Raw genomic sequence first — 14,325 nt, 5'->3', positions numbered from 1 at the left:
CCCAACGCCGATCAGTGGTCCCTCGGGTGGGCCGCGGCGGGCAGTCGCTGGGGGGTTCAGGTGTCCGGCGCCGGGCGCCCACGTCGGTTCCGCCCCGTCGTCGCGGGCCACACAGGCGGCCCCCAGGCACCAAATCCGGCCCGTAGCTCAGGGCAGCCGGGCGCTGCGGTGGAGAGCCAGCCCAGAAGGCGAGCTGCAGGTCGCCCGCAGCAGATTATTCGGCGCCGCCGCGCAAGGCGTCCATCGGAAGCGCGAGGGCCCGGCCGGGCCAGCGCGGGGGCAGAGCCCGCAGCCGAATACAGGGACAGAGGGTCCGATTCAGGGCCAAATTTCGCAGGTAGGTAGTTCCAAGTGTCAGCAAGGTATGGACCAGGTCTCAGGTCGGGAGAAAGTAGCAAACCGCAGATGGAAGCAGATTCGAAGCAGACGCACACGGAGCTAGAAAGCTAGGCAGCCATTTTGACGGCTGCTCAACAGCGCCCCCCCAATATGTGGGATTTTTTAACCCACTTCTGCTCTGCTGTAGCACTGTGTTGTGATGAGGCCAGAAACATCAAAATGGCTGCAAATCCCTTGTGCGCGCCAAAACCCCTGAAAATACAGCTTTGCAACACCAAAAAAGATGGCTGCCCAATCTGCCACGCATGTTGTCAGTGGTGGAACAGAGATCTGACTCCTGGAATATGTCACTGGGCTCCACAACAAGTGAAAATGGAGTACAGAAGGAAAAAGCAGTGTTGCTAAATGAAAACCCTAAATCTTGCTTTAAATCCCTTTTTCTTTCGTGCTGAAACTGCAGAATGCTGGTACAAAACACCTCAAACATCTAAAATTCTTGAAGGGTGCTACAATTCACTTAGTTTGACAGCTGTCAGAAGCCTGCCTGATTAAACTTTAAACATGTATAACCTGAAACCAAATGTTTGAAAAACTAAGAGGCCTGTTACTGAGAGTAACCTATCTATAATTGTTTTGATCCCATGGTTTAAAATCTTGAATCAGAATTCTAGCTGCTATTTTGAAATCACAAGTTTGTTTTAAGCTAAGGGAAAATGCAACAGAATTAACCATTAAATCAAGCCTGGCTAAAAGCTACCAAACTGGAATATCAGGTTTCTAGAAGGATGGCCTTTCCCCCGACCAGGAAATCACACCAAAGCGATAATTATAGGGTTCGGAAAGAACTTACTCTACAGAGGCAAAAGGGAACAATGAACAGCTGCTGCTAATGAAATGCGGGGTGTGAGGACTGTTGTACATGGCCTCTGCCAAGAGCAAACAGGGAGGAGACTGGTTCTGGATTCCAGGGAGAGACCAAAGGGTGGAGCTAAAACAACCATCTGTGGCTGTACCTTCACAAAGAAAATTTTCTTAAAAGACTTATAATTTGCCAGTGAAAATTGTACAAAATATAAAAATAACAGATTTGTGAATCTAAATTTTTGTGCACGTTTCAAGAGGCGGCAACATCGTGTGACATGTTCTGGAGAGAAAGGGCAAGAAAGGTGATTTTACACAAAATTTATTTCTGCTAGAAATATGAAACTTTATACACTTATGCCCATGTTAAACGTGCACACTTGTAGAAATTTGCTTATAAATTGGACATTGTGTTCCTGATGAAAAGGGCAAAATTCTATGAAAAGCTGAGACAAGCTACGGGGTTTTGAGGAATAGCTACCATATAAAATATGTAATCTGTATATGTGATTGTTATAGAGGTTGCACATGTGTAAATATGTATTTTGCCAAAAGTAGATTTTGTGTTCAAGGGGCTAGAGGTGGATTCTCGGCCTCATAAAATCACACCATAAAGGTGACACACTGTTGCTCTCCTACTATCAAGGCAGAGAAGAGACTCTGACCCAATCACCTGGCAAAGGGGTGAGCTTAGGATAAACCATCCCACACACCCCCTTATCATAGCCTAAATAGAGACAGCTCACCACTCAAAAAGACAGGCAGATTCACTCACTATCCTGATACTGGCAGAGCATCCTGCTGCTGAACTCTACATCTTACTTGCTCCAGACTCCAGAAACTTGGCAAAGCAGAAACCCATTGCATAGCTGAACCATTTTCAGCTAGGACTCAAATTCCAGAACCAGAACCTCACAAACCCAAGGGGAAGCATCAAAATACAGCCGGGCTGCGCTGTACTGCTTGCCTGCTAAAATAATTATCATCAGAACCAAGAAGGGCAGATCCAATCCAGTTCTGTGCTGTGCTGTGACCAGAGTGCATTGCAGATCCAGTCCAGTCCTGTGCCGTGCTGTGACCAGAGCGCCTTGCTGATTGCATATCCAATCCGATGAGCCCAGCTGACCAGAATCTTGACGGACCAGAATCCTGAGGGTCTAGATAGTATCTAAAGATAGAACTGTGTCAATAGCATATGTACTGTCCATAGTCAATCCATATCTTAAACCCATCCTATCTTGTATTCACAACCTTTATTGTTAGGAGTACTTTTGAATTATCTGAACTCTCTCCAAACCATTCTATCTTCTTTCTGTAATAGTATTGCTAAAACTATCTTTGCGCTGATCTTTTCCCATCTGAAGAAGGCGAGTCCTTAGAAGGCAGTCATTCTGATCAAGAGGCTGTGTTCCTGTGGGGCATTTGTTTTGTTCATAGTCATCCTCTAGCGTAAGAAATCCTTTTGTCATTTTAAAAGTGCATTCCTGTTTCCCATTCTTGCGTTTATAGCGAAAAAATGACCTCCACTAAAACGTCCATAACTCCATCAGTTTTTATGCTAGAAACAAAATTCCAACTTCTGTTTGTAGCTAACATCCACAGCTTCAAATCACATCCAAATACATACAGTTCTCCCGTTATCGTGATTACCGAATAGTGAAAAGTTTGCAGCAAATTTCGTTTTTGGGAAATTCTGACATGTGTAAAATAGCCTTTGATTGCTTCCAACTTGAATTTTAAGATTTCAAATTGTTTCCTGGTATTAAATCATTGCTTGTGTTTGTGTGCAACTATCCAAAGCATCTCCCATAAGAATTTATAGTAATTTCAGCAATTTAGATTATATTTAGTGTTTTAGACCAGTCCATTCTAAGATAACTTTAAAAGCCATTCTGACAGTTTGACAGTGAATTCCGTTTTCTCTTGTGTTTGAAAGGGGGAAAGTGGGATTGATATTTTGTTTGAATTTTGCCATTCCTGAATACCTGGTCTCGCCTCATATCTCCTTACATTGCCTATTGGGGGGTTGAGGGGTCTGCAGGGGGAACCTCTAACCACAGTGCTATCTGATCTGAACACACACACAAAAGTATTATTTCTGTGCTGAATCATTTTGCTCACTATTACTCCTTGTGTATTAAAAAGATTATTCAGTGTTGCATGACCCCATTGGTGATTATTGTGTACCCATTAAAACATAATGTGATTAGATTGTAAATACATAAATAAATATTTTAACTTTGCAAACCAGCCTGATTCCTGTTTCAGTGTGACCGGGGGGGGGGGGTTCCAGGAGAGAGGCGTGGTATGAGTGGTATATCGTTCAGAATATTGAACTTTTAGACATAAATAAATAAGGATTTCATTGACTTGGGTGGGTGCCAGATTGAAATCACTTACGAATAACAAAGGGGATAAACAGGATCCCTGGGGGACACCACATGTTAAAGGTGTCTTCTGTGACAGGGCTTCTCCACTAGCTACACGCGCCATTCTTGGACCCAAAAAAGAGTTGAGCCAGGATATCGCCATAGGGGAACATTTCCCAACATGTTCTAGTCTGTTTGCTAGCAGGTGACGATCGACCATATCAAATGCTGATGATAGATCTAATAGGAGCAACAGCGCCACATTTCCATCCTCAATAATTTCAGATATATTGTTTTTTAAATCCAATAGAGCGTTTTCTGTTCCATGGTTTGTCCGGAAACCCGATTGCTCATTTGCCAAAATGTTTTGTGTTTCTACAAAGGCCTGATACTGAGAACACGCCACATTATCAATTATTTTCAGAATAAAGGCACTTTCGTTATCGGTCAGTAATTACCAGGATCCAACGGGTCAAGACTTTCCTTCTTCACTAAAGGCGTAATACAAGATTTCCCTTTGAGAAAGATTGCCTGGGAAGTGGCCAGATCTTTCCCTGTCTTTACCGAATTTTCATTTTGATCTATGCACCACTGATTACAGATGCATCCAGGTGATCACTCTCATACACTCCTCTGGTTTGTTTAATTTTCTTGTGTACTTTCGCATCCGCTCATCTGTTTTGTCTTTTGACTTACCCCTCTTGTCCTTCCACCTAACTTTTTCCCTACTTCCATTTCACTAGACAGGCCAAAGCTGTTGTTTACCCTGAGACGGGTCGCAATACGACTCAGCAGGTGCAAGACTTGCTGTTTCAAGGCCACTATCGTGGTGACAGTTAACGTAACATAACATATGCAAACACATCTCCCTAATAAACTGACAGCACATGCAGAGATATTAACACAATACAGTCACAGAACATGCAGACGGTTCTCCCAAATAAATAGGCAGCACATCACATGCAGACATTCCCCCACCCAATAAAGGGACAGCACATGCAAACTGATATACAGATATGCACATAAACAGCTTTCAATTGCCGAGATATAGATATCTTCCCCCATAAAGCAATGTCCCAGGCAGACAGAGGTCCTCAATATATAAGAAGTGCATGCATACCGATCTCACAGACATAGTCAGAGCACATGCTCTCCCCCAATAGGCAGCGCACAGCGACAGATCTGCCCAATAGAATGGGCCTCATTCTGACTTTGGAGGTAACCACGCCGCTATTTGCGGCATGGCTGCCTCCAAAATCATTCCGACTGTGGCCTGGTGAATGGAGTAATTACCAGTCCATTCCGAGGTCGGAGGGACCGGTAATTCCCCATTCACCAGGGCCATTCCCCATTCCCATTTGAGCCCCCATAGGGCTCAACAGGAAGGGGGAAGGCGGCAATAACGGTACCGTAAGTTACGGTACCATTATTGACCCCGGTGTCCCTTTGCGGGTCCCGTCCTTAACGCCTGCTAAAAGCAGGTGTTAAGGAAGGACCTGCAAAGGGAACTTGTAGTAGGGCGCAAAGGGATTACCGGCACCGGTGTCATTACCGGTGCCCGGTATCCCTTTGCGCCCTACTTGTAATGAGGCCCAATGACAGGGCATGCAGACAGATCTACTCAATAAATAGGCTGGACATGCAGACATATATCACTCATATTGTGACAGCACATGCAGAGAGGTCTTAATAAAGGGGAAACAAATCTAGACATATCTCCGTGAAAATGACACACGAAAATCCTACATTGAGACGGCACCACATGCACGCAGAGCTCACTTAAAAAAGAGAACACAAGATCGCCCTGAGGAATAAGGCAACATGCGAACCGCCAGGTATGTCATGCTGATTGGTTTGCATTTGTTGTTTCTTAATTGATGTTGACTATTTGGATACTTAGCAGCTATGTCCTGCTTGCAGTTTCCATAACTTAGTGTGGCGAGATGCACACAGCCCATGGTCGCAAATGGAGGATTTGGCATGTTGTGGGAACCTGGCATGGATTCCCTGAGAGGTTGTGTTTACGTGGTCTCTGGTTTTACTCTAATTTGTAGTCATAGGCTGAACATGCTGTCTGGATATTCATGGAGAGAAGGTGCCTCGGTTTGCATTAAAAGGAAACCTGGCCATTTGGCATCCTAATGAAAGACCAGCAGACAGACGATGAGAGCCAGAATCCTGTGGTTACTTGATTCAACCCGTATATGTCTAACTGCAGAATATTGTAATTATTATGAGGCATGATTCTGGCAGGGAAGGTGGAGAGGCATTGATCCGGCAGGAAATCATTTTCCTCTGCACTTCTGCCTGTGCCTCAAGAGTATCGAGACTGAAAACCATTGCGTGGAAGAAGTGAGCAGAACACCAGGAGAGACAAAGGGGAGTACCTAGAAGAGACAATGGGCTGATACTGTTATGAGGCCAAATAACACACATCTCTGCTATTTATATGACCCTATGGTGATGTTAACTGACTGATCACCAAAACCACTATATCATGGTAAGCGTGTCTGTGGGTGTCAAGATCATGGTTATTCATTACGTGGCGCGCCAGAGGTTTTGGACTTCGAATCCCATTTTCTATAGCCAGAATAGTGAGTGGGGACTCGAGTGCATCATAATGGTATGAGTCAATGAGAGAATGAGGAGAGTACCCATAGTAGGATGGCTGTGTGCTTGTAGGCATTCCCCAGATCCTGCTATCACTTTATTTATTTTATTGTGCATTTGTAAGGTGCTTATACAGCAAGAAATTGTGTTTCAAAAGACCACAAGGCAAGGGAAGGGAACATGGGACCAAAGACAATCGAATACAATGAAGAACAAGATAGAGGCGGTCCTACTCAGCCTTGTGAGCATCCAGATTGTGCAAGTGCCAAAGGAAAGAAGGGAGGGCGTAAGTGCTAGGATCCCACAGAGGGGAGAAGTGCCAGGGAGTGGGTTGCCAGGAGCCAGTAAATGTCTGGCAGGGGTCACATAATGAAGAGTGGTTGCCAGCCAAATAGAATAAGTGCAGTCCTGAGAGATAACACATGCCATTGAGTGCCCATGGTCAAGTGCTTGGAGCAGAAGGAGGCGGAAGGCGATTGGGAGGAAGGCCAGGACCCAGAAGGACACAAAAGGTCCCAGCCACCAATCTCAGCGACTGAGGGGTTTAGCACGTGAGGGGGAGGGAGAAGGTGAAAGTAAAGAGGAGAGTCTAGAGGTGCTTCCAGAATTTGAGGAAATCCGGCTTGAAACAGAGTGGAAGGATGTTTCAGAGGAGGGAGCCAGCCGAAAGAGATCGGCCTCCAGCTCGTTATTTAGAGAAGCGCTTGACACATAGAGAAATGGAGCTGCAAGAATGCAGAGGTCTGGAGGGAGAGTATTTGGTGAGAGTAAGTTGTAGATAGCGTGGTCCCTGTCCCCAGACAGCCTTATGGATGATGCAGAGGGATTTGAATTTGATGCTTGCAGCAACTGGGAGCCAGCGGGGAGATTTAAGGGCTGGAGAGATACGGTTCCTGGGCCTGAGACCAAGGATAAGTCTCACTGCCCTATTCTGGATAAACTGGAGGGGGCAGAGAGAGGAAGGGGATAGATTAAGGAAGAGGCTATTGCAGCACTCCAGCCTAGAGAGACCCAGGGCTATAGAGACATTGAGCTTCTGGGGAAAGGTGAGGAAAAGAAGGATGCCTCTGAGAAGGTGGAGTTGGAAATGGTCCTTCTTGTCAAGGTCCATGATGTGAGGGAGAAAAAATAGAGAGGATTCGAAGATGACTTCAAGGTTTCTGGCTTCAAATGGAAGGGGGCCCATAGAGGGTGGCTAGAGTGAAGGGAGGAACATGGGAGTGTGTGTTTTCTAAAGGTTTGTAATAAACCAATAAAAATAAAAAAATAAAAAAATAAGTTACTACCAAATGTTCTACCTTCTAAACGTTTGACTTTTGGTTGGGTAGTTCTTTTCAATTCGGTCTGGGCTGCGGGGGTGTCCTTTCCAACCCCCACGTACTATAATGTGAGCAGGCATTGCGGGGGTGTCCCCCGCAATCCCCCGCTCATTAAACTATACAGTAGAGTGAGTGGGGGTTGTGGGGGACAGCTGAAGAAAGAAAAAAGGCTGCGGGGGTTGTGGGGGTGTCCCCTGCAACCCCCGCTCACTATACTATACATTATAGTGAGCAGGGAGTACAGTGAGCAGGGGTTGCGGGGAACAGAGTAAGAAGGGGGTTGGGGGTGAGGGTGGGTTGGGGGTGTGTTGGGGGTTTTGAGGGTGTGGGTGGTGGTGTGGGCGGGAGTTTTGCCAAGTCTGAATTGTTCAGGGGAGAAAAGACTGAAGGTTATTTCGAAAGAATTATCTTCGGTATTTTCTCCCTCGAACATCTTTACCTCGGTCATTCAACCTCAAACCGCCATCAATGATACATCTGGATGATAAGAAGCCCACCAAGAGTACTTCTCATCTAGTGCTACCAACAATGGGTGAGGTTAGGACAGGGGAGAGAGTATACGATGCAAAGTCAAAAGATCTGGAGAGGGGACAGAGAAGAGGATATCAGTGACAATCAGTCTAGAAGTTGCACTAATGTGGGTGTCAGTGATGGGTAGACCAGGGTTAGTGGTCAAGAAATATTTTTTAAACCTTTTCCTTCCAGACATTGTGAGGGAAGGTGATAGGTGATAGTATAGCAGTTAGAATAGATAGGTGAGATGTCAGTGCCATAGAGGAGGCAGAGAGATAAAGGATGGATTAAGAATCTCCACTGCACAGGCACAAACTCACCAGATGGTCTAGTAGCCGAGAGAGAGAAAATCAGATGCAGTTTAAAGACTTGAGCACAAGAGTGTAGAGTTTAAAAACACACCAAGATTCAGAATTTTCTGAAAGCCACACAATGCAATGCAAAATGGCGTGAAGAGTTTAAAAAGCACACCAAGATTCAGAATTTTCTGAAAGCCACGCAATGCAATGCTAAATGGGGTGTAGAGTTTAAAAGCACACCTAGATTCAAAATATTCAGAAAGGCACACAAAGTGTAATAAAAAGGAAATATGGGGGGTGGGGCTAAAGGAGAAACAGCAATGGTTGATTTAAGGCTAGGCTCTGTACAACATATGTGAGAAAGTGGATAGGCAACAGGTAGTTTAGGACATTGACTCACAAGTGGTCAGGAGGACAAAGCTTCCAATGAGGCACATGTTCGTGGAATGGCTTGCTGCAGGCTGGTGAACAGTCCATGATGGTGAGAACGGTAAAGGCAGCAGGTGACTTTGCGGGTCAGGGGCCCTCCGGCTTATTCCAAGGCTCGGCCAAGGGCCTTGGAAGCAGGAGGGCCAGCTTTCGACTGCCGGCTATCTTGATTGGGCCTAAAGATGTAGGTTTGGCCCAATCAGAGCAGGGGCTCAGAGTGAAGGACAGGCACTCCAGTGAGTGACTGTGATTTCAGCAGCGGCCATGATGGAAGGATGGCCCAGATCAAATCCCACAATGAGCATCAAAGTGAAATAGAGTGTGCAGAACACACAAAGCAACAATTGAAATGCTGCAACAACACAGAATCACCCAGTGCTGGGCAATGAAATGATTAACTTTGCAAACCAGCCTGATTCCTGTTTCAGTGTGACCGGGGGGGGGGGGGGGGGTTCCAGGAGAGAGGCGTGCTATGAGTGGTATATCGTTCAGAATATTGAACTTTTATACATAAATAAATAAGGATTTCATTGACTTGTGTGGGTGCCAGATTGAAATCACTTACGAATAACAAAGGGGATAAACAGGATCCCTGGGGGACACCACATGTTAAAGGTGTCTTCTGTGACTGGGCTTCTCCACTAGCTAAACGTGCCATTCTTGGACCCAAAAAAGATTTGAGCCAGGATATCGCCATAGGGGAACATTTCCCAACATGTTCTAGTCTGTTTGCTAGCAGGTGACGATCGACCAAATCAAATGCTGATGATAGATCTAATAGGAGCAACAGCGCCACATTTCCATCCTCAATAATTTCAGATATATTGTTTTTTAAATCCAATAGAGCGTTTTCTGTTCCATGGTTTGTCCTGAAACCCGATTGCTCATTTGCCAAAATGTTTTGTGTTTCTACAAAGGCCTGATACTGAGAACACGCCATATTATCAATTATTTTCAGAATAAAGGCACTTTCGTTATCGGTCAGTAATTACCAGGATCCAACGGGTCAAGACTTTCCTTCTTCACTAAAGGCGTAATACAAGATTTCCCTTTGAGAAAGATTGCCTGGGAAGTGGCCAGATGCTTCCCTGTCTTTACCGAATTTTCATTTTGATCTATGCACCACTGATTACAGATGCATCCAGGTGATCACTCTCATACACTCCTCTGGTTTGTTTAATTTTCTTGTGTACTTTCGCATCCGCTCATCTGTTTTGTCTTTTGACTTACCCCTCTTGTCCTTCCACCTAACTTTTTCCCTACTTCCATTTCACTAGACAGGCCAAAGCTGTTGTTTACCCTGAGACGGGTCGCAATACGACTCAGCAGGTGCAAGACTTGCTGTTTCAAGGCCACTATGGTGGTGACAGTTAACGTAACATAACATATGCAAACACATCTCCCTAATAAACTGACAGCACATGCAGAGATATTAACACAATACAGTCACAGAACATGCAGACGGTTCTCCCAAATAAATAGGCAGCACATCACATGCAGACATTCCCCCACCCAATAAAGGGACAGCACATGCAAACTGATATACAGATATGCACATAAACAGCTTTCAATTGCCGAGATATAGATATCTTCCCCCATAAAGCAATGTCCCAGGCAGACAGAGGTCCTCAATATATAAGAAGTGCATGCATACCGATCTCACAGACATAGTCAGAGCACATGCTCTCCCCCAATAGGCAGCGCACAGCGACAGATCTGCCCAATAGAATGGGCCTCATTCTGACTTTGGAGGTAACCACGCCGTTATTTGCGGCATGGCTGCCTCCAAAATCATTCAGACTTGGCCTGGTGAATGGAGTAATTACCGGTCCATTCCGAGGTCGGAGGGACCGGTAATTCCCCATTCACCAGGGCCATTCCCCATTCCCATTTGAGCCCCCATAGGGCTCAACAGGAAGGGGGAAGGCGGCAATAACGGTACCGTAAATTACGGTACCGTTATTGACCCCGGTGTCCCTTTGCGGGTCCCGTCCTTAACGCCTGCTAAAAGCAGGTGTTAAGGAAGGACCTGCAAAGGGAACTTGTAGTAGGGCGCAAAGGGATTACCGGCACCGGTGTCATTACCGGTGCCCGGTATCCCTTTGCGCCCTACTTGTAATGAGGCCCAATGACAGGGCATGCAGACAGATCTACTCAATAAATAGGCTGGACATGCAGACATATATCACCAATATTGTGACAGCACATGCAGAGAGGTCTTAATAAAGGGGAAACAAATCTAGACATATCTCCGTGAAAATGACACACGAAAATCCTACATTGAGACGGCATCACATGCACGCAGAGCTCACTTAAAAAAGAGAACACAAGATCACCCTGAGGAATAAGGCAACATGCGAACAGCCAGGTATGTCATGCTGATTGGTTTGCATTTGTTGTTTCTTAATTGATGTTGACTAATTGGACACTTAGCAGCTATGTCCTGCTTGAAGTTTCCATAACTTAGTGTGGCGAGATGCACACAGCCCATGGTCGCAAATGGAGGATTTGGCATGTTGTGGGAACCTGGCATGGATTCCCTGAGAGGTTGTGTTTACGTGGTCTCTGGTTTTACTCTAATTTGAAGTCATAGGCTGAACATGCTGTCTGGACATTCATGGAGAGAAGGTGCCTCGGTTTGCCTTAAAATGACACCTGGCCATTTGGCATCCTAATGAAAGACCAGCAGACAGACGATGAGAGCCAGAATCCTGTGGTTACTTGATTCAACCCGTATATGTCTAACTGCAGAATATTGTAATTATTATGAGGCATGAATCTGGCAGGGAAGGTGGAGAGGCATTGATCCGGCAGGAAATCATTTTCCTCTGCACTTCTGCCTGTGCCTCAAGAGTATCGAGACTGAAAACCATTGCGTGGAAGAAGTGAGCAGAACACCAGGAGAAACAAAGTGGAGTACCTAGAATAGACAATGGGCTGATACTGTTATGAGGCCAAATAACGCACATCTCTGCTATTTATATGACCCTATGGTGATGTTAACTGACTGATCACCAAAACCACTATATCATGGTAAGCGTGTCTGTGGGCGTCAAGATCATGGTTATTCATTACGTGGCGCGCCAGAGGTTTTGGACTTTGAATCCCATTTTCTATAGCCAGAATAGTGAGTGGGGACTCGAGTGCATCATAATGGTATGAGTCAATGAGAGAATGAGGAGAGTACCCCTAATAGGGGGTCTGTGTGCTTGTAGGCATTCCCCAGATCCTGCTATCACTTTATTTATTTTATTGTGCATTTGTAAGGTGCTTATACAGCAAGAAATTGTGTTTCAAAAGACCACAAGGCAAGGGAAGGGAACATGGGACCAAAGACAATCGAATACAATGAAGAACAAGATAGAGGCGGTCCTACTCAGCCTTGTGAGCATCCAGATTGTGCAAGTGCCAAAGGAAAGAAGGGAGGGCGTAAGTGCTAGGATCCCACTGAGGGGAGAAGTGCCAGGGAGAGGGTTGCCAGGAGCCAGTAAATGTCTGGCAGGGGTCACATAATGAAGAGTGGTTGCCAGCCAAATAGAATAAGTGCAGTCCTGAGAGAGAACACAGGCCATTGAGTGCCCATGGTCAAGTGCTTGGAGCAGAAGGGGGCGGAAGGCGATTGGGAGGAAGGCCAGGACCCAGAAGGACACAAAAGGTCCCAGCCACCAATCTCAGCGACTGAGGGGTTTAGCATGTGAGGGGGAGGGAGAAGGTGAAAGTAAAGAGGAGAGTCTTGAGGTGCTTCCAGAATTTGAGGAGATCCGGCTTGAAATAGAGTGGAAGGATGTTTCAGAGGAGGGAGCCAGCCGAAAGAGATCGGCCTCCAGCTCGTTATTTAGAGAAGCGCTTGACACATAGAGAAATGGAGCTGCAAGAATGCAGAGGTCTGGAGGGAGAGTATTTGGTGAGAGTAAGTTGAAGATAGCGTGGTCCCTGTCCCCAGACAGCCTTATGGATGATGCAGAGGGATTTGAATTTGATGCTTGCAGCAACTGGGAGCCAGCGGGGAGATTTAAGGGCTGGAGAGATACGGTTCCTGGGCTTGAGACCAAGGATAAGTCTCACTGCCCTATTCTGGATAAGCTGGAGGGGGCAGAGAGAGGAAGGGGATAGATTAAGGAAGAGGCTATTGCACCACTCCAGCCTAGAGAGACCCAGGGCTATAGAGACATTGAGCTTCTGGGGAAAGGTGAGGAAAAGAAGGATGCCTCTGAGAAGGTGGAATTGGAAATGGTCCTTCTTGTCAAGGTCCATGATGTGAGGGAGAAAAAATAGAGAGGATTCGAAGATGACTTCGAGGTTTCTGGCTTCAAATGGAAGGGGGCCCATAGAGGGTGGCTAGAGTGAAGGGAGGAACATGGGAGTGTGCGTTTTCTAAAAGTTTGTAATAAACCAATAAAAATAAAAAAATAAGTTACTACCAAATGTTCTACATTCTAAACGTTTGACTTTTGGTTGGGTAGTTCTTTTCAATTCGGTCTGGGCTGTGGGGGCTGCGGGGGTGTCCTTTCCAACCCCCACGTACTATAATGTGAGCAGGCATTGCGGGGGTGTCCCCCGCAATCCCCCGCTCATTATACTATACAGTAGAGTGAGTGGGGGTTGTGGGGGACAGCTGAAGAAAGAAAAAAGGCTGCGGGGGCTGTGGGGGTGTCCCCTGCAACCCCCGTTCACTATACTATACATTATAGTGAGCAGGGAGTACAGTGAGCAGGGGTTGCGGGGAACAGAGTAAGAAGGGGGTTGGGGGTTAGGGTGGGTTGGGGGTGTGTTGGGGGTTTTGAGGGTGTGGGTGGTGGTGTGGGCGGGAGTTTTGCCAAGTCTGAAATGTTCAGGGGAGAAAAGACTGAAGGTTATTTCGAAAAAATGATCTTCTGTATTTTCTCCCTCGAACATCTTTACCTCGGTCATTCAACCTCAAACCGCCATCAATGATACATCTGGATGATAAGAAGCCCACCAAGAGTACTTCTCATCTAGTGCTACCAACAATGGGTGAGGATAGGACAGGGGAGAGAGTATACGATGCAAAGTCAAAAGATCTGGAGAGGGGACAGAGAAGAGGATATCAGTGACAATCAGTCTAGAAGTTGCACTAATGTGGGTGTCAGTGATGGGTAGACCAGGGTTAGTGGTCAAGAAATCTTTTTTAAACCTTTTCCTTCCAGACATTGTGAGGGAAGGTGATAGGTGATAGTATAGCAGTTAGAATAGATAGGTGAGATGTCAGTGCCATAGAGGAGGCAGAGAGATAAAGGATGGATTAAGAATCTCCACTGCACAGGCACAAACTCACCAGATGGTCTAGTAGCCGAGAGAGAGAAAATCAGATGCAGTTGAAAGACTTGAGCACAAGAGTGTAGAGTTTAAAAACACACCAAGATTCAGAATTTTCTGAAAGCCACACAATGCAATGCAAAATGGGGTGAAGAGTTTAAAAAGCACACCAAGATTCAGAATTTTCTGAAAGCCACAAAATGCAATGCTAAATGGGGTGTAGAGTTTAAAAGCACACCTAGAATCAAAATATTCAGAAAGGCACACAAAGTGTAATAAAAAGGAAATATGGGGGGTGGGGTTTAAGGA

The sequence above is a fragment of the Ambystoma mexicanum genome, chromosome 2p (genome assembly GCF_040938575.1).
Source record: "Ambystoma mexicanum isolate Mex_15411 chromosome 2p, UKY_AmexF1_1, whole genome shotgun sequence".
In the NCBI taxonomy this organism is placed as follows: domain Eukaryota; kingdom Metazoa; phylum Chordata; class Amphibia; order Caudata; family Ambystomatidae; genus Ambystoma; species Ambystoma mexicanum.
Note: the sequence above shows the minus strand (reverse complement) of the source record.